General features: G+C 36.3%; 1 long non-coding RNA gene across 10 annotated transcripts in view; it reads left to right on the top strand.

Moving 5' to 3' along the window:
* The window catches only part of LOC111924908 (uncharacterized), a 171,156-nt gene extending 164,459 nt beyond the window's left edge, over positions 1 to 6,697 (top strand). For all 10 annotated transcript variants that reach the window (XR_015286943.1, XR_002861900.2, XR_015286942.1 and 7 more), the window contains one exon: positions 4,942 to 6,697. This is a non-coding gene — a long non-coding RNA (uncharacterized LOC111924908). The remainder of the gene's footprint in view (positions 1 to 4,941) is intronic.
* Positions 6,698 to 21,577: the final 14,880 nt, after the last annotated feature.

The raw sequence follows: 21,577 nt of genomic DNA, 5'->3' as shown, positions 1-21,577 counted from the left end.
TAAAATTCTGTTGTGAGTAATGACATAAAAGAAGAAAGCCAAGATGGTGCAGCTGTATAAAGCCAGAAAGTTAAGTCACAACATAGGATAAATGTTGAAAAGAAAAAATATCTTTACTAGAAGACCTTCGTTTTGCTGCACACTTTCCACACGCCTTGAAGAGTTCATCTGCTCTTGATTGTGTATATATGCACTGTCAGTCAAGTTCAAAGCTATGCAGCAATTAAACTTACATTGTCAGGACCCTTATAAGAGTTCTAGTACTTTCTGGGGAAAGGTCCTGGCTAGATTGTTGCCTTGATATGTGTTTTCACTTGTGCACTACTCAGGAATCAGAGGGAGAGGAGGGAAGGAAGAGGGTGAAAGGGGTTTGAACACACTGCAAACAGCTGGCAAGTAAACACCCTGATATTATTGTGTGCTAAGCACACAAGACATATTGCTTTTGGGACAATTGACATCCCTGGCTAAGGAACACCAGGTCCTTTGGTCCCAGGTCATGGCTAATACAGCTTCTGGAGAAAAAAGCCTTGGAGTAAAGGGACAGAATCCCCTCTCTCACCCTGCCCTCATTGGTTTTGATGCAGCCCAAGACACATTTGGCTTTCTGAACTGCAGGAGCACATTGCTGGGTCATGTTCAGCCACCAGCACCCCCAAGTTCTTCTCAGCTGGGCTGCCCTCAATCTGTTCATCCCCCAGGCTGTGTTGATACTGGGGGTTGCCCCAGCCCAGGTGCAGGACCTTACACTACCTTATTAAACCTCATGAGACTCTCCTGTGCCCACTTCTGGAGCTTGTCCAGGTTCTTTTGGATGGCATCCCATCCATCAGGTGTGTCAACAGGACCACTCAACTTGGTGTCATCTACAAAATTGTTGAGGGTGACCCTTTCACCTGTTATTAATGAAGCTATTAAATAATACTGGTTACTATATGGACCCCTTAGGACACCAGTTGTGACTGATGTCCTTCAGGGCTCTGAGCCATTGACCACTGCACTCTGGATGTGACTGTTCAACAAATTCCTTATCAATCTAACAGTCCACCCATCAAAACCATCTCTCTTCAGTTTAGAGAGAAGGATGTTTGTAGGGAACTGTGTCAGAGGTTGTACAGTAGTCCAGATAAACATAATTTGCAGCTTTTTCCTTATCCTCTGATGTAGTCCCTCCACTATAGGAAGCCACAGGGTTGTTAAGGCAGGACTTGCCCTTGATGATGTGGAGGCTTGAAAAAAAACCTATTACAAAGTCTCTTCAAACCAACACAGGTGTTCTGAGTTTTTTGTACCTGTGATCTCTTAGACCTTGCAAAGGCAACTTTGGCTTGATTGTGGAAGAAATGTGAACAGTTCATTCGTTCATTCTCTGTTGCTAAAGCAAGTGAAACGCAAAACAAGTAGGGATAGCTCAGATGAGAGTACTTGCTGGACCTTGTTTTGTCTCACAGGTTATGATCCATAATGTTGTGCAGTTCAGTGGTTAAATCTTAGAGAGAATTAGAGTTGGAAGAACACAGGTCTCTTCCAGACTCTGGTGTTGCTTAGCTGCATTTCTCTCTGCTTCACCCACCAGCTGGATAATGGCTGAGTTCACAGGCATTTGAGAAGAGTTGTAATTTTTAACTTAGTCTGCTGGGTGAACACACAAAAAAATAAATTCTCTTTTAAGCCCAAATGGAAACTCTCATACAAATTTAATTCAAAATTACAGGGTCTGCCTGATGTCAGGAAAGGATAGGTCTTTAGAAAATAAGTGTAGCTCCTTACTTGGGTTTGGAAGAGACTAAGAGACTCTCTGGGAGAAGTGTACTTTGTTCCCATTGGTTGCCAAATTTAGATGGGATTTAGAGGACCAAGCATATTCTATAGTAGATTCTTCATAAAGCAGGCACAGTAAGCAATAGATACCTCCAGAAAGTTGGGACAGAGGAAGAAGCATGGAGTTTAGAGAGCTGCATTACAACCTAAAGTAGATGGCATGGCTGTTTTCCTTCATTTTCATTGATGCTATAGACACTTAGAACTCCTCTGCCAGAACCCACAAAACATGCATAATTGAATTCTCTTCAGGTGAGGAGAAGAGGGAAAAATGTCCTTCAAAATAATTCTGCATCTGCCTTTTAGGCTGTTCCATTTTACATGTAATCCTTCAGCTGCCAATTTTCTTTCCTCTTGCCCAGAAATACTTACCTGCGCTTTTTCCCTTAACCCCGTGGGCACCCATTATTAGTAGATTTGAGCACACTGTTCTTACAGTATTCCAAGACTGGAAATTTGCTTGAAATCATCTCTGCTCCTTGCTGAGAAGGTTGTGGGAGAGCCACCATTAGCCATTTGACCACTTGTTAAACCTTCATAAAATGAAATGGTGGAACAAACTGGGCCACACTAAAAATAGAAAAAAAAAAAATCTATTAGAATTATTTGAAATTAGAAAAATTGACCCTGTACTTTGTACTACAGGGCTTTCTAAATGCTGGACGTCATCTTATGGGGGACTTGTAACAGGAAGAGAGCCAAGCATTTGATTTTTATCAAAGAGTTATGAAACCCACATATTTCCTAGGCAATTGTCTGAAAATAATCCTAGGTTTCTGATATTCTTGTGCCCTTTCCTAATGTCCTTGTTTGTTTTAACACTGCTGGTGTCTACTTTCCTTCATGGAAGTTAAAAGTATTCATGTATTTTCCTGCCTGCTGTTCATCTGGCTTTAAAATAAATAAATAAACCTCAATTATTTTTTATAAGCAGGTGTTCTTGCTTATAAGTATCAAATAAAGTACCTATCAATTCACATTTTTGTAACAGAAAAAAGAAAAAAATTGAAAAAACATAGTGACAAAATGCTATGGTATTGGTGGGTTTGGAAATGGGGGATTTGAATTTGTGGATTTTGTGAGCTCTGAAGAACAATAGAGAGAGATATAATTTTCAAAACCCCGATATGGTTGCCGTGCCTTTTAAGCCCCCACCATGTGCTTTTAAAGGCATAAATAATACTTAATGATCACCTGCAGAGCTGGAGTTGTGCTTTAAATTACTGAGGATTTTCAAGGGTTTGATGGATGCACTCAATCCCTGCAATCAAACCAGCAGGAGTTGGTTGAATTGCCAATGGAGGCAAAGGCCTGAGTCATAGCTGGGCCCAGAACTCCTCCAGGGAACCCAGAGTGGAGCAGGGGGACCCAGTGAGCATCCATGCATATGAGCTTGGACACAGATCATACAATTAACACATGAACAGTGTGTTTTCCAAGATTTCAAGGAGCAAAGGAAGTTGTCAGCACAAGGAATCCCATGCAAACCTGTCCCATTGTATACAACTTAACCCGGGAACCCTTTTACCCCATAAATATAACAGCTTAAGTGAGCTTTTTTTAGGATGTCTGGGCTAGACCATGTGGCTGCAAGGAAATGATCTGTTGAGCTGGGATTCCTCCCAGGTTTGCTCCTTGTGGCAGATGTATCCTCCTACTAACGTCAGATCTTTGCATGAATCCAACTTGAGTTCTCTCTATAAATTGCAACTGGACTGCATTCCAGATACTCTCACCAGGAGCTGGGCTGCCTATCAAGGTTTGAGATTCCTTACCTGATACTGAGATCCATCCTTGCTCAAGGATTGGAGAGACCCCCAATAAGAACACTTGCTAACAGCATGGTAAATTTATGGTAATGAACTCCATGTAGCTAATCTCTTTAGACTTAAACCACTGATCGAGTCAGTCTATGACTGGACCTAGACACACCTAGGTTCCATAAGTTCAAAAAGCAGGGAAGTCCACTCTAAACCTTATGAGTCAGTGGAAGGGTCTCCCTTATCCCTTAGAATCTTCAGTCTCTCTGTAAATATTTTTAAATACATTCCAATTTGATTTTTCTTTGCATGTTTCATTCACGTAGCAAGCAATAAAGTGAACCTTGCCATCAAAATTTGTTGCAGTGCATTTCTGTATATTCTGTATATTTCTATATATGGTATTAATTCTAGAAATCCAATGATATTAAAACCAATTTTGCTAATAATTTTGATGGTTATTATTTAAGCAACCTTAAATTGTTCATTTGTGATGTAAAGGAAAGAACAGTGAAGACAACATGTGTGAACTGAAACATAGTTCAAGAGAAGCTGAAAGAGTTTGTAATTGGATAGGCAATGTAGCCAGGAAGCCTCACATTCTCCTGAATGCTACAACAAAAATACAATATTATGAAGTTAAAGTTTCTTTTTCTTTTTTTGGTAAACTTTAATTTGCACCTACAATTTTCAGGCAAGATTTATCCCAAAGCCTTCTAGCTGTGATTTAAAGCCTTTTTTTCTTTTTATTGTTTTTATTTCTTTCCCAGCTTTCAGAATAGATTTCTATTTCTGTTAACTTTTTTCTTTTTTATTTTATTTATTCTTTTTTTTTTTTTTTTTTTTTAGCATTTTGTCATTATTTTCTTTTCCTCCCCCTCCACACATTAAAGATGAATGTATTTAAGGACTCTTCAGTCATACAGAAAGACAGTCCACTGTGACAAGTTGTGTTTCATTTCTATCTATTATATTTTTCATCTAAAAGTATGAACCTTTCACATCTCCATTTTCCCATTTTCCCATTTCATTATGTGAAATGTATTTCCACCTGCTGGACACAGGACACTGCCAGCATCTGAGTCTGAACTCTTTCTGGATCAAACAACTTAAACAAGGTTGTTTAAGTCAGCAAAACAAGAAGAAAAAGGAAAATCTTTATTTCTGGACCTATTTAGAAGGCCAGACATTTAACACATATTTATTTAGTAAACAGATAAAAATAATAGTTTATAACAAATAGATCTGTAAGTACTGACTTCCACATGAAGCTCAGAACTACATGTTTTTTAAACTGCTAGAGTTATTATGAATATTAGAGATGGATGACCTGTACTTTTCTCTCTGCTTTTCTTCACAGTTCATCTCTGCTGGATTTCTCTTCTTGTGATGAAATCATAATGTTTTACAATGACAAGCCAGTGTAATTATCATGCTATGAAAACAAACCATAGTAAAAAGTGAAATGGACAAAGAGAAGAAAATACTCTGTATACTTGACTGCTGTCAAATTAAAATGATGTTGTACAAGACTTTCCCAGTATGAGAATGATCTTCCTTAAATAAATGTGCTCATTTTAACTTCTGTTGTGAATCAGAAATACTATTATGCTTTTATTTACTGGCTCCTGAGAAACCTTAAAAATCTTAAATTGAGATAAATTCTTATTCTGCTGCATCCACTGTATATTTTGTTTATCAACAAATAATGGCACAAAATCCTTTTGTATGAAGGCTTCATTCTATGCAGGATACTAAAGCACACAGACTTTCAGAGTATAGCAATCCTGTAATAATTTGCAGCTACAGAAAAAAGGGTATGAATACCTTGAAAACAGACAGTAAATATGAATGATCTTACTCATTTATTATTTATAACATTTTGCAGAATGGAATAATATTTTGGAAAAATTGAGAGTTTGGGGGGAAAAAAGGGAAAGCTATTTATAGCAATTGTAATTATCCCCCAAGTAATTTGCTCATTTTAACTGTTTGTACATTACATAAAATCTGGCTTTCACCTGTTCCTTTACTACCTAAATATTCTTTTCAACACCAAGGGCAGATCTAGCCATCTAGATTTACATATCATTGAAATATTCAGAAACCTCAATTCAGTCTTCCTCCCTAGGTGCAGATACACATCAAGCAAGAGGGGCCTTTGGGTCTATCTTGACAGGACACTGTTGAAGAGAAGTCAGACAGCTTGTGAAAACTTTCTGATTTTTTCAGTTTTTCAGCTAAATTAATAGTACTTTGAGACTACTAGTCTCATAGGAAACCATTGGATATGACAGCTTTATATGGACATCTGGATTAAATATTTGCACATACATAAGACCAGGATAAAATTTCCTTTATTTGTAAAAGATCCAAGATTTCACCTTTGTGGAGGAAAACTGTTGTGGCAATGTGTTTCCTGCTATCTGTCCAACTAATGTGGTACAGTTCAAGGAATTTTTGTCTTTTGAATGCAGCAAATGTCAAGATATGAGGTTTCTTATAAAAAAGTCACTCAAGGCAGGATTTGCAAACACAAAGAACAAGCACAATTTAAGATCTGTGCCCTTTTCTGAATCTATTTTCAACTTTGAGCTTCTCTATTTGTTTTTTATTAAGTTTAGACATTTTCTTATGGGGATTGCCATCAATTAGATATCCAGTGTAAATTTTAATCAGATCAGATGAGAAAACAATGTACATTGTCATAAAATAGGTGATTATGCCTCACACACTCCCTGGTTATTTCTTTGTAATTGGTTAACAAATGGCCATAGCAGATGATGAAATAAAAAATAATTCTCTGTACATATATTGTAATTTTAATCTTCAGTGTGTTATACAAATTAGTTAACCAGTACAACAACCCTTCTAATTCCATTATTTTTCCTGAAGTACATACTGATGAAAGGTAGTGCCAACACATAGCTGACTTGCACCAGGCATATGGTCTGTATTGGTGTTAACTAAGATGAGTATAAATTGATTCAAAGATGTAGTGTAAAGTTAGCTGACTAAAAATTAAGTGTGTTATTTTTGGTTTGGTTTGGTTTTGTGGGGTTTTCTTTTTCCTTCCCTTTTTTTTTTTTTTTTTTTTTTATTTTTTTTTTTTATTTCAGTGTATCTAATAAAAATATCTGGGAAAATGATTATGAAGCAAGGGCATTCATGTAGTTTATGGAATGCAGCATGCAGACTTGATGTTAGTGTTCCAAACAGAAATCATTAGCTTGTTAATAACTTTTGAAAACTTAACTCTTTTTGCCTATATCTTTTCTACAAACCTTGTCAGTTCTAACCAGGTCTAAACTCTGGTAAGGACTAACATCTGGCAGGATGATGATTTTTCTTTTCATTTGGCTACGCTGTTGTGGTTTAACTCCATCTGGGAACTAAACTCCACCTAGCTGCTCACTCAGTCTTCTTGGTGAGAAGGAAGTGAGAACAAGAATGGTAAAAGTGAGAAAATTCATGGTTTGAGACAAATGCACTTTAATAAGAAAAGCAGAAGCCATTCAAGGAAAAAAATAAAACAAAAAGAATTAATTAACCACTTCCCATGGTTAGTCAAGTGTTTAGCTATCACCAGGAAAACTAGGCTCCACCATCCATAACTGTTCGTTGGGATGACAAACACCATCAGTCCAAATGTCCACCCTTTTCTCCTTCTTTCTCCAGCTCTCTATGCTGGACACGATGCCATATGGTATGGAATGTCCCATGGGTCAGTTGGTATCAGCTGTCCTCATTGTGTCTCCTCCCAGTTCCTTGTGCACTCCCAGGCTGCTCACTAGTGAGATGGGCTGAGGAAGAGAAAAGGCTTTGACTCTGTGCAAGCTCTGCTCAGCAATGAGGAGCACATCCCTGCGTTATCAACACTTTGCTCAGAAATCCAAAGCACAGCCCCATATCTATAGGGCTACTATGAAGAAAATTAGCCCAGCATGAACCAGTACAAACTTTAAGTTAGAGCTGAGCTTCCTTGTGTATTCGCTCATTTATGCTGTTCCCTTCAAGCTATTGGAAGGCAAAAAGTCACTGTAGTGGTCAGAATTGCTGTATCATCAATAACATGGGAAAAACAGACTTGTTCTCACATAAAACTCCTTTTGATGTCACTGAAACATAGTTTGGACCTTAACTGACTGATGTATGCGGAACTGCAGCTATCAACCTTATGCGACTACAAGAACACCAGAAAACTTAAGGGTCAAATTCACCAATAGGTTCTGATTGTTTTGCATTGATACAGCAATAAAAAAGAAAGATGAAGATGGCTTTGTAACCAGCTAGTTAAAACAATTTTCTTCACTGAGTCTGAGACCAGATAGTCTTGCTGTAATCATAAGTTTGACCTTCTGTACCACACACATGCCTTTGAATTTTTTGAAGTGACTCCATATCAAACCTGTTACAGTTTCTGCTGCACATTTACTAAAGCAGCACATACAGGTCAAACTGATCCAGATAATAGTGTGAGGTGTATGAACAGTAATTTAACTCATTCTGTTCAGATTATATTTGCCCTGTGTGTAGCTGTGCAGTGCAACTGCAGATTCTAAGTTATGACTTTCATGTTTAGTGCTAGTTTGAAACAGTGCGATCAAAACTAGAAGTTCTTCTAAAGCATATATCTCTTTTTAACTTTCTATCTGAGTGAAAGACAGTAGGTTTACGTTAGAGACTAAGAAAAAACTGTTTACTGTGTGGGCACTGGAACAGGTTGCCCCATCCCTGGAAGCATTCAAGGCCAGGATGGATGGAGCTGTGATCAGCTTGGTCTATTTAAAAGTGCCCCTGCCCATGGCAGGGCGTTTGGAACAGGATGATCTTAAAGGCCCCTTTTAACCCAGAGCATTCTGTATGTAATTTTGTGATCATATAATAGTGTGTAAAAGATATTCGTATTCGTAGCACCACTTTGTTGGTGAAGAAATTGTCGCATCAGAGGATTCAGCCTTTTCTGAAAGCCCTGATTTCAAACTCACCTGCTAGCAGTGCAGCATTCCAAGCTGTCTAAACACATGAAAATGCTGCTCCTGAAGCTGCATAGCTCTATAAGGTTGTGTCAGCTATTTCCAGTCCTTTGTAGGGTGCAGTCTTGTTACCATGATCACAGTCCCCTGCTAACAGACATGTCTCGGGAAATTTGGGACAGACGCTGTTTTCCAGCCTGCAGTGATTTACATAGACACAGTTGCATTTTCCACAGGAATGGAATGGAAGTTTTACCAGTTAATCTCCTGTTTCATCTTTAAACCCTCATATTTGTCAAAATCAAAACTTCTAGGCACAGTCTGGATGTGAATCAGTCAAAACTGTCTCTCTCTCTCCCTGGAGCTTTGAATACAAGTATGATACTTCATTTCCTATTTCAACCCTTTTCATGTTTTACTGATATTCTGTGTGGGAAATGCCAGTGTCTAAGTAATGATGACATGATGAAAAAAACCCAATAAAATAAAAAGTTTCCAGATGATGTTTTATTATACCATTAAATGTACTAGAATTGAAGGTAGTAATGTAAGATGAAAAGCTGTTGAAAACTGAACCAACAGAATCCACCAGATACACTCACTTTGCATTTTTTTTCTTTTCATTAAAATCTGTGCAAGTCTTGTGAGTCTTCAGTAATTTCCACTTTCTGTAATTTATGTGGTGTTTTTCTTATATTTACAATTTGGGCTACCAAATTTGCCATAAAGAACTTCAGTGAGAGTGCAACATCTGTTCTGAATTTGACACATTCTAACCAGTTCTTCAGCTGGTTTGCAGACAACACAGAGCGGGAAGGGATTACTCTAATCTTGCTTACAAATTAAATAAACATTTCTGTGTAAGGAATTCTGGCTTACATGTCTCTGACAGTTATATAGGCATATAAATTAAGCAGAGTCTACCATAACATTTCCATTTTTCTAATCCATCTGGTTAGCACTTCTTGATTTATAGGTTTGGTTAACTAAGCACCATTGAAATATATGTCTTCTAATGACAGTTTCATTGTTCTTTAAGCTTAATTAATTAGCTATCTTTAGGGATATGAGTAAGGAATCATACCTTTCTGAGATTTTTTTTTAATTTGATTTCTTCCCATAAGGAAGTTCATAAAAGTCCTGAAAAATCTCCATCAGTTCCCATTCAGTAATGGGACTGTACAATGGCAGATCTAGTTGTAGGGACACTTACTGAATTGTTTACTAATTGTTTACTAATGCCTGTAAAATGTATGGCACTATAGTCTTCCCTTCTATGAACACCTGAAGAGGTGGTAGAACAGATTTTCCTGCCATGAAAATTAATTTTCAAGATGTTATAGGATTGAAATTCAATATATCTAAAAAGCAAATTATCTCTCTATCTATCTATCTATCTATCTATCTATCTATCTATCTATCTATCTCTCTAATCTAATCTAATCTGAACTGTCATACATGTACTGCTTGGTTCAGAAATAATTAATAAATACATTTGATATATACATAAATTATTCATATATAATGACATTAAACAGGTGTCCAGAAGGAATTCTGCTATTAAAATACAAGCAGAAAGGAAGTTAGATGAATGCATAGCAAGCTGTCTTTCCTCTTTAACCACATTCCTCGGTAAAGAGATGCAGGTGTTCATCACATGAAAACAATAAAAAAAATATATTTTTGAGAGTGTGTACTGTATCTGCAATGAATTTAATGCAATGTATGTGTGCATATCTGTTATACCTTGAAGCTTTTTTGCTACCTACTTTAAGGAATGTAAGAAGATAAAAGATCTATAGCTAAAAGGAGAAATGGGCATACATGAAAAAAGCAGGAAAGGTCTGTTTTCAGTGGAGGTGATAATCAGTTCTGAAGCTACTGAAAAGGCAGGGTGATTTTAGAAAGGTGAATACAGTGGTTAGCTTCTGTTGACTGCACTGACTTCATACATCTAAAGTTGAAATGACTTGATTCTCAAATTGGAGACCTTATCTTGTAGACAGTTTCAGAATCAGCAGGCAGGAAGGATATGTTTACTTCTTTGTAGAAATCTATTAAAGGTAATATATTTTTTTTTCCAGGAGTCCTCCCACCTTCCCCTAATAGTCACTGGTTTTAGTTTTTTGAGGCTTAGTACTCTTATCACCATTACTTGAAAAAGCACACTGTAGACTTCCAAAAATATCAGAGGAAGGACAAATTCTATTCCTTCTGAGGAACAAATTTTATTGTCATATATGCATTGCCAATATCAGAAAATATACTTTGATTTGAAATTTAACTATGATTGATTAATAAAAAATTACAACAACTCTTGTTCACAAACTAGAGCTTCTGTGAAAGCCTATTATATTTTTATGGAATTTTTTTTCTCAGATTCAACTGAATTTTTATTGGATCTAAGGAGTTAAAATGGAATTTCACTAATTTTTAATATTTGATTTTATCTGGACCTCCTACCACCTGTCTCTGTAGGGAAAAGGGTAATTTTTATTTCAGGCCTAGAATTACTCCTACCCAGGCAGTCCTTCATCATTTACTTTAATCCACTAAAATGTATTTATTCTAAGTAAATAACCCCAAACCACCTAGTAGAAACATACAGAGAAAAACACTCCAGGACTTAAAATGGTTTTCCAGGTGGTTTAAACAACAAACAGCACAACAAACATTTCTTTGACCTATACAGTGAACGTACCCAGGTGAAGCTTGCAAGGAACTCTAATAAAATATTCCTTGTAGCTTTCAAGTAGAAAGAGCTCTTTTCTGACCCCAGGTTTTTTATGTTTCTCCATTATGTAGATTGACTAATTTGATAGGCTAAGGTGACTGATTATAGCTGAGTCTCAAGGTGGCAGTGAATCTGATTGTCTGTGCATTGGTAGAGAAATGAATACTCTCAAAAGCAACTGTCAGCTACATTATTGGCATTACGTGGGAGAAAAATCAAATAAAAATTTAAAGAAGCTAATAATTTCAAGAATGGTCACTGTATGACAATATTGGCAAAACTGAAATGATGAAGAGACCAAAATCAAATAAGATACAAAAAAAAAAAGAAAAAAAAAAAGAAGAAGTGCTGAATATTGTCTTTATCAGTATCATTTTGACTGTTTAATTCTGTGAAGACATGAAATTAAATGATCTCTGTGACAGTGGAAAAAACATTGTAGGCATCAACTACTGACTGAGGTCACAGAAAATAAAATGGATCTGCTTTCATGAGGTGCTTCATTATTTTAGGAAAGCTGTTTTATCCATACTGTATTTCATAAAGTCTTGAATGACAACTTCCAGTTTGTTACAAGACTTATATATTATGGCAACATTTGTGAAGCAATCCTGATTTAGATATCTAAGCCCTGAAGATAAGATACGAGACACCCTGGTTTTGAGTGGTTATCAATGTGTATAAGGCAGTGAAGAGTTCTCTGGGTCAGTATTGATCCCAAATGACATGTCCATACAATATGCTGTAGATTTATGTAGGATTACTGTCTTAGCTTTAATACGTTGTTCTGAAAACTGCAATGATTTAGAAGTAAACCTCAGCTGTAGGAGCAGTATGGATGTGTGTGTAAGGTAATCACACACTCTCCCAATTTAATTTGCCACAGAATTTGAATCAACACCAGCCCTTTAGATACAGACCCTATCTCAATCCTTTTGATAGATTAGTCCACAGAGAGAAAAATAATCTGTGATTCATAACCCTGTCAAGTTCTTTAATGTTTTTGGAAGGCCAACTGTAAAATTATAATGGGATACTCAATATTGAAAGGTTAGTTAAAGAATTTTATGGTGTTGGAAAAAGCACTGAAAGCAATAACAAAAGTCTAAAATAAAAGCTGGTTTAATTGGTTTCCTAAGATATTCTGAAAATGCAAGCAAGGCACTATGCTTTTAAAGTGCTTCTACCCAGAAACTGACCCTCACTCTCTATTTAGAGAGTTAATGAAATTCATGCAAAATATCTTGCAATATTCCAGAAGAAGAGATGTGGTTTAAGAGGGGAAAGAACTATTATATCTAATATTGAAAGCCTGTGTTGTTTTAAGGTTAATCCATTCGCTGGAGCAGAATTTTTGCTTACGAAAATTGCTAGAGCCATTGACACATCTTCTAAATAGGGAACAATGTTTACCAGCAGAATGTGGAATTTAATGGTAATAAATGCAGTGAATTACTGTGCACTAGAATATCTTCCAAGTCTTGTATCTTTCATCACACACCTTTTTGTGCTCAGTAATCCCTAAACTTACATAATACAGAGAAAATGGCATTCAAAGTGATCTTTATGAATGTTTTTTGTGTTTCATAGCTTGAAGATAAGAGCTTCTGTCTGCTGTGGAAAGTCTCTGTCAACAGGATCTGCTTGATCAAAGCATCCTTTGTCAGTTATTAGTAGAAGGAGTGAAAATCCACTAAATTGTGATTCACTGTTATCTGTAGCATTTTCAGCTTGCAGCTTTTGCAATTTTCATGCTTCCCAAATTGTAACAATAGTTTAACATTTCAAATATGTTTTTTGGCATGCAGCTAGGAGAATATCAGGGGATGTATTTGTTTCTTTTTTTTGGAAAATAATTGAGGGTTTGTTTTGGGGTTTTTTTCCCCTCCTGCAATGTGTTTCTGCTACTGCTTGTTCAGTTCATCATTTTTTGACTTCTAGAGCATGCCTATATGAACCATTATCCGTCACAACTGAACCAGCCTTTGCTTAGACTTTCTGGTAAACTAAGTTACCATCACATGCAAGACACTAGCCAAAGACAGGTAAGAAAAACCTGGAACTAAATCACTCTTTCATTGTAAAAGCAAATGACTCCTGTAGACAAAACTGAAAAACACAAAGACGCTAAGAAAAGAGCGAATTTAATCTCTCGCTTGCCCACATCCTCTCATAAAAGGTGACTTTCCAGTATTGTCTCTCTTATTTTCTTTCTTCACTTTAAAAATCCTAATGTATCATATTCCCCCCTTACTCTTTCCAATATTTTTAAACAATTGAATCACTTGCGTGACTGACTTTCTCCACTATGCCTCATTAAGTAATCGAGTTAAATTGATTCAAAATAAAGTGACACACTATTTCACAATGATTGGTTTGAATCAACATTTGCCTTTTTTCCATTGCATCTTCATCACAAGCTTTTTCTCTCTAATGTTCCCAGAATTCTTTTCTTGTCTTAAGTTAGGCAAGCAGTGAGCATAAGCATTGTTCCTGCAATATACCTACAAAGAATAGTGTCATAGCTCTTGTGCTTCTATACAGTGATTAGAACCATTTTTAAAATCCTAATTACTGTGACATTAGTAAAGAAAAGAATTGCCAACCTTTTTTTTTTTTTTTTAAATTGTCTAGGAAGATTTTCAGAGGAAAAAAAATGAGATTGAATTGAAATACTCTGAAAAATATGTAGGAGCTCAAAAATATTCATCATAGAATAAATGAGTCTCCTTAAAAGGTACATATCAGATTACAAAAAAACACCCACAACCAAAACAGAACAAAAAAAAGACCCCAATTAAATTTTAGAAGATAATTAAAAACATATGGGGGAAAATTATTTTTTCCATTGAAAAGCTGGAAAAATACTGACCAAAGCAAAATAAATTTTTGATGGCATGTTGTAAGAAATGTGTTGACATAAATCATTCAATCAAATCTTTCTGTAATGTCTTTCTTTGTGTTTATGGTTCACTAATTCACTAAAAAGTGGTAACACTTTAACATGGTGAGCTTTAAATTGGAGTAATCACAGAATCACAGAATCATGGAATCACTGAATTACTGAATCACAGAATAAGCTGAGTTGGAAGTAACCCATCATGTTGGAAGGAGCACTGAGTCCAATTTGCATCCCTGCACAGTATCATAATTTGACCAAATATCTGAAAACATAAGGATGGATCCCTGTAAAAAGATTCCAGATGAGTCTCTGAATGTCAGTGTTTTTATTAACATATCAGTTACGTTGTCCCTGACATGAAATTGCAGCAGATTGTTCTCTTTAGGAAACAAATACCAAGCCTGAAACCTATATAACTGTGATACTTGCTCTTCCAATAGCTGTTGGCAACAGCAGGCTACTTTACTAATAAGAAAAGTGTATTTCTAAATTGTGACTGATTGAAACCAGATTTTTTTTTTTAATCTATTTGCTTAATAGAGAAATAAAAAAAAAAAATAAAAAAGGAAGAAAATCAGTTTTTCTTTTCTCTTTGCCTTGAACTTATCCCAGTATCATTAGAAAAAAACAAAAATGCTTCATTGATTAGGTTGCTCAAGCAGATTAATGTTCAAGTACTTTTTCCTGGAGAAAAGATCTAGACTTTTACATTGTAATATAGCTAATGACCCATGCCTAGTCTTGCTATTGCTGGAAGATTGCTATTTGTAATTTCTTATAAACACAACATGCATTTTAAAGAATATTATCAAGGGTGGGAATGCTACTGATGCTAATCCTTTATTATTCCAAACCCAAAACTATTCTGGTAACCAAGGCTACAGAATATTACATTATGCAAAATCAGATCTTGAAAAAAAAAATTGTAATCACTATCTATATTGTGGTTTTGCTCTCCATAGTGGGTTGACACTAACTGGATGCCAGGCACCCACCAAAGCCACTCAATCACTCCCACAGCTGGACAGGGGAGAGAAAATATAAAAAAGGTTCATGGGTTGATATAAAGTCCAGGAGAGATCACTCACCAAATACCATAATGGGTAAAATGGATTGGATTGATGATATTATTTGAGTTTATTATAAACAAAACAGGAGCAGTATAATGAGAAGTAAAATGAATATTAAAAACCTTTCAATCCCAGCTTTACCTTGTTCCCCGCCCCAGAGGTGCAAAGAGACAGCAGATGGGGGTTATTCATAGTTCATCAACACTATTCCTTATACTGCCCAAGGAGAAAAACCTTTCCCCATCTTCAGCTTGGGGTCCCTCCCATGGGGCACAGTCCTGGATGAAGCTCTCCAGTGTGACTCCATCCAAGGGCAACATTTATCCACAAGCAGCATGGCTCACTCACAGTGTGCAGTCCTTCAAGGACAGGCTGTTCCAGTGTGGGTCCTCCTCACGGTCACAAGTCCTACCAAGAAACCTGCTGCAGTGTGGGCTCCTGTCTTCTCCACACCTCTGCAGGCCTCTGCCAGGAGCCTGTTCCAGCACAGGCCTCCCACAGGGTCACAGCCTCCTCTCCAGCACCCACCTTCCTGAGCATGGGTCTCCTCCATGGGCTACAGGGGGATTTCTGCATCCCCCTGGACGTTCATGTGCTGCAGGGGAATCTCAGTTCTGGTACCTGGAGTGTCTCTTTACCCTCCTTCTCTGACACTGGTGTCTGCAGAGCTGTTCACACTTGCTCTTTGTCACCAATTACAACTGTGTAATAATATGTTGAGTTTATTTTTCTTGCTAAATAAGAGGCATCATGGCCATTTCTGATTGGCACTGACTTGGTCAATGGTATGTCCATCCTGGAATCAGCTGGCATTGTCTCTGGCAGACATGGAGGAAGCTTCTGGCAGCTTCTCACAGAAGCCACTCTTGTAGCCCCACTGCTACCAGCACCTGACCATGCAAATCCAATACACTTTCTCCTATCTCCATTTTTCTCATAGTTTTGGGAGATGATGTATATTTCATACTAAAGTTCTTAAGGACCAAAAACCTACTTTTATGAATGTAAGAGTGCCCATGTGTATGTAGATTGAAATGAAGGATGTTATTTGCTGAATTAAAAGAGTGTCCATCAGTACTTCACCAAAGCAATTTTTCTACGAGCTGGCATAAAAAAAGTATAGAATTTATTCTAGAATACATATGCCAATTTAAAAGGTTTGGAATGTGTCACTAAAGTTAAAGGTTTAGGAGGAATTTTATAATAATTAGCCTATGAGTAAAAGTTATAATTGTGAATTACTTCCAGCTGTATTTATTCCAAAGAGAAACCAGTTTTTTTTTATTCATACAATTGAAGAATATGAGCATGAATAAATATTTATTTTCATAGTCATATGACATAAATTTCAGTCTTTTGTGTCCCTGATAGTCTGGGAGGTGCAGTGTAATTATAAGAATTGCCTAGCTACCACTGAAGATCAAGAAATCAAAATGTCTATCCTTCACAGAACAGGAAGACTGTGGATTAGGGATATCTGGAAGGCAGTCAAAAATAATGCCAAGAAAGAGCCTTTGAAAAGAGGTTCAATAAGTGAGTTGCTAGGATCAAGTGAATAAAACTTTCATGTTCATTTATGTACATATATATGTCTGGTGAAGGAGGTTCCACCGCCCCTTTGGTCAGCTGTTCACAGCCTACATTGTTGTCATAATTAGAATACCTAACCTAATATCAGCTCAGTTCAGATTTGTCTTACTGAAGACAGTTTTCCTCAATCATCTTAAGTGGATAATGTTCCTTTCATGACTACAAAATCGGCTGAATAGAAATAATGAGCTTGGGGGTTGGATTTAATTCAAGGACAGACTTAAAAACATGGAAGCAGGACTCATCTTAGGTGTTAAATATCATAAAAATGTATGCCAGATCAGTCTTCATGTATACCCTTATTACTCTAAGAACTTTATTTTTGAACATGATCTAATAAAACTGAACATATTAACTCTTTAATAATGGTTCAAGAAGCATAATAGAAGCACAGTGTGAAGTAGCCTTAAACTGACGTATGTGATATATGACATATTCAGTGTTCTCCTTCACAGAGAAAAATGTATTGTCTTTGGGTGAAGGAAAGAGAGATTTCTTACTGCCATTGGTCCTTACTAATCAATACTTGATCCAGACAAGATATTCCATCCTAGAAAGTTGCAGGATACTTACATGAGGAATTCTTTTCTCCCACCAGGAGATTGTGCTTCAGACTCTCAAGGCATAGAGCTTTGCAATGTACTGCTGTACATATTACATCAAACACAGTAGTCTCACAGCAATTAGGAAAAAAGCTTGTACTTCAGTCTTTGATTCACTTCATTAATTTCTTCCTTGTCTAGAACCATATGAATATACCAAAGAATTATTTTTCCATTCCTTCATTTATAGAGAGAATAGCCAATATTTTTCTTTTATGGTCTCCCCTTGAAAAATGCAATCCTTCTGTAATGACTTATGAACATTCATCCAGCTCAAGCTATGCAATCAGAATGGGGAGAACTTTTTTCTGACAATAAATCCATGAGCAAAATCAAAACCAGACAGATAATATGAAGCTTGTTCAGCTCAAATCTTTAAATGTTGAAAAATGTGTTTTACTCCACACAGAACATAGCTATTAAAAAAGATTTAATCAGAAAGAATAAAAATAGTGTTCACTTCAATGTTTTCTGTTTGTTGAAATTGTTGGTAGAAGAAATGGTTTTATTATGTGAGAGACAACATTTACTCTTTAAGTCTCATGTCAAGAAAAAGAAGAAAAATGTTGACTATATTCTCTTGGAAGAAATTATATTATTTCTTCAACTCTTATGAAATACACTTTTTTTCTCTTTGGACTGGCCACTGCATAACCTTATCTGATGCACTAGATGTGTGAATTTCTCCATAAACATGTCAGTGTTTATAATTGCATGAAAAAATATCCTCATACTGAAACCATAATATATGTATTCTTTATTTTAAAATATTTTGTTTTGTCAGTCTTTCAAGTAAATTCACTAAACTGTACTCATTGGTGGGTACATTTCTGCAACCTGCATATTTTCAACTGGACCTCTTGTATTTATGAGAAGATAGTTTGATAACTTGCTTAAGGATCATTTATGGTGAAGTAAAAGTAGATATATGTGTCCTTTGTTTTATTAATATTCAGAATCAAATATTTCAAAATGTGTGGAGTGTTGTTTTCAGTCATATTTTTACAGGAGTAATATAAGGCAAGGTATGTTAAAGTGCAAAATTTTCATCTAAGTTCCCTGCTGAGCATGGAAACGAAACTTTTCTGATATGAAATGTTATTGAACTGAACCGAATTTCAGTTATGAACAGAAATTGAAGAAAAGAGTTAGAAGTTTCCAACATTTCTCTGCTCATGGTCAGACCCCAAAGCAAGAGCTCAGTCATCATCAATTTGTAATGGTCTCTCCCTGGTGATAACTACAGAAGTAATCCAGGAAACTGTCTGGGCAATGATGGATTTCTTCCACCTGCCTGCAGTGACCTATCCATCCACATTTTTATTTATATTCCAGGAGCTGAGGTCTTCAACCACTCTTTATCCCATGACAATGCACCTGTTTATTGGATATTTTCTGTTCCATGAACCAAAAAAGTTATAATTAATGGCTGTTCCAGTCTCTAGGTACCTTACCAGAGAATTAAAAATCAAATTTCTGGAAAAGCAAACTTATAGTTATTCTCAGTGCCAAAGAAGTGGGAAATGTAGTCACCTCACAGCTAGCTCTCCCAAAATCAATATCACCTGATTCTTTAAAGTCACCACAAAACAAGATTGGCCATCAATCAGAAGTTGTTGCACAAAAATGAGATCATATATGCCTGAAGAAGTTTATATTTCCTAGAGCTTGGAGGAGCTGGACAACAGTAGAGCACCATCCACATCATTCCTTGCAGAGGTTCATAGCTTCAGAATTTTTGTCCAGGATGGAGAAACACTTTTAGAACCACATCTTATACTCACGTGTGTCTCTGCCTGGCAACACAAGATGCTGGCTTCAGTCAGGGTTTCTTGGCATTGTTGCAACAGTATCTCTGATGCTGTGAATAAGGTTCTGTGATACCTCCAGTGCTATGAGTTGTCATCTCTTGTTCTCCTCTCCTCCTGTTCCAAAGGTGAGTGCTACCAGTGTCAGGTAGTACCTGACCTTATCACCAAGTAAGTGCTAAACGAACATGCTGCTGCCAGAAAGGCACTCTTTGACCAGCACTTAAAATGGATGTATTAAGTCAATGCAGGACAGCTAATTTAATGGAGAAAGCATTACTAGGCATAATTTATGGGAAAGCAGAAAGACCATACATTTTGGGGCTGCATGGCATTGTTATCAACCTCATACAAGTGAACCTCAGTCACTACTTTCTGGCCCAAAGCTTTATAAATAGGCAGAGGTGCAATTAATTTGTACTCCAATTGTCCTCTTGGAATTACTCAGGAGGTACACAGGGTCTGAAATTAAGTCCCATTTGACATTGCTACCTTAAAACTTGTAGCCCAAGGATTTTGCTAGCTGTCCTTAAAATCCTTCCAGGCTGACATATCTAACTAGAGGTGGCTTAATTCTCCAAATCAATATACAAGGGGAAAAAAAGTCAGCTGGTGTTTGACAACAAGGTAATACAAATTGTATGACTTCTTTCAGCCTGCTCAATTAATATGAAGGCCAGGGATTATTTAACACACTTAAGAGTTGTTAATTTTCATAGCAGTATCTTGCAGACAGCCTAAATTAAAACAGACTGCTGCTGTGCTGTTACTTCAGATAATCTCTCAGTTAGGTGTTCTGAATTTCCAGACAAGTTCATTAAGCACAGACACAGCTGCAGAATTTACACGTGCAAAATATTGCCAAACAGATGTCAGAGTTTGCTGTGCTGGGCCGTGCCAATGCTGCATTCCTCTCCTATTTGCATATCACCTCATGTTATCTGGTGTTATGCTAATTGATGCTATACATAGCATGTGGCCACATGATCTCTGAGCTTAAAATAGTGTTATGACATTTTATCTTGAAATGTGGAATAATTCATAAAGAAGTAGTCAGTTTCAAGTATTTTCCATTGAGTGCAAAAATGATTGATTTAAGATGAAGCAGCCATGAAGGGCTGCTAATGCTGAGCAGGGACTGACACCAGGGACTGACCCCAAACCTGAGTCAGTTCTAAACAACTTTAGTTACCATTCCATTTGGAAATTATTACCTATTCTCTCCCTGATCAGCTCACAATCATGAAGTGAAATTAGATGAAAAATCAAGTGAGGTTACATACCAATAACATGTAAATAATTTTGACAAATGTTTATTCTGCTTTTGATTAGAACATTTGCCTTGCTGTAAAATATGCTCAGTGTGGTATTGACTGAGCAATAAATTAAAATTATAATGGAAAAAGGGGTTAGGTTTCCAATGAAATGTTTGTGGTATTTGCAAGAATCATGTGAAGCATTATAAATAAAATGGTATGGTAAGGAGAAGAAAGAAGACTATTAAGAGAAAAGCATTATTTTGACATAATTTTAAGATTCACAGTTTCTACAGTTGGTGGCAGTGGGTTAGGGAGATTCCTTGAAAATAGTTGAAATTACCAGCTATTAACATTTACATTATGTAGAGAATATTTACTTTAACATTATTTTTCTGAGTTTTGGAAAGTTTATCATTTTTATTAGTCATCAATAATCAATCATACATTTAAGCACACTTTTTTATGCACAGTAAAATTTCCAGAGCGAGATTGATTGTCCTGATCTTACTAATTTGAAAAGCACATGAACAAATATACCATTGAAATAACCACAGGAAATATTTTCTAAGGACAAGAATTGATTGAAGGCACTAGCAAAGGTTTTTCACATGTCTATAATGAATATAGATCCTCAAAACTGGAGTACAGCAAAAGAGTACAGCATAGGAAAAATAGTAGACTGAATTTATTGCCCACTAGTTTTGGATATGAACTTTTAATTATAAGATCTTCGGGTAAAACAGTTATGTCAAACTGCATATTTACATTTCACATTGATATTTTTCCATTAATTTGTAACAAAAAAGCCTCATTTGCATACATTGATACCTACACAAATACCAATATATAAATAAAAATAAATAAATAAACAAATAAATTTGTATGTGTATTTCATCTATTTAAGCAGACATCTATCATCTATCTATCTATTTATCTATTCACACTTATTTGTCATTTTAGAAGAGCAACCTTTGGATTACTGCAGAGACTCGAGAAAGTTGCTATCATAAATGAATTCTGTAACTTTGATCTAGACCCAAGAAAAACTTCATCTG

The sequence above is a fragment of the Cyanistes caeruleus genome, chromosome 1, assembly GCF_971803275.1.
Source record: "Cyanistes caeruleus chromosome 1, bCyaCae1.hap1.1, whole genome shotgun sequence".
Classification (NCBI taxonomy): Eukaryota; Metazoa; Chordata; class Aves; order Passeriformes; family Paridae; genus Cyanistes; species Cyanistes caeruleus.
This window is presented reverse-complemented; position numbering and strand designations above follow the sequence as displayed.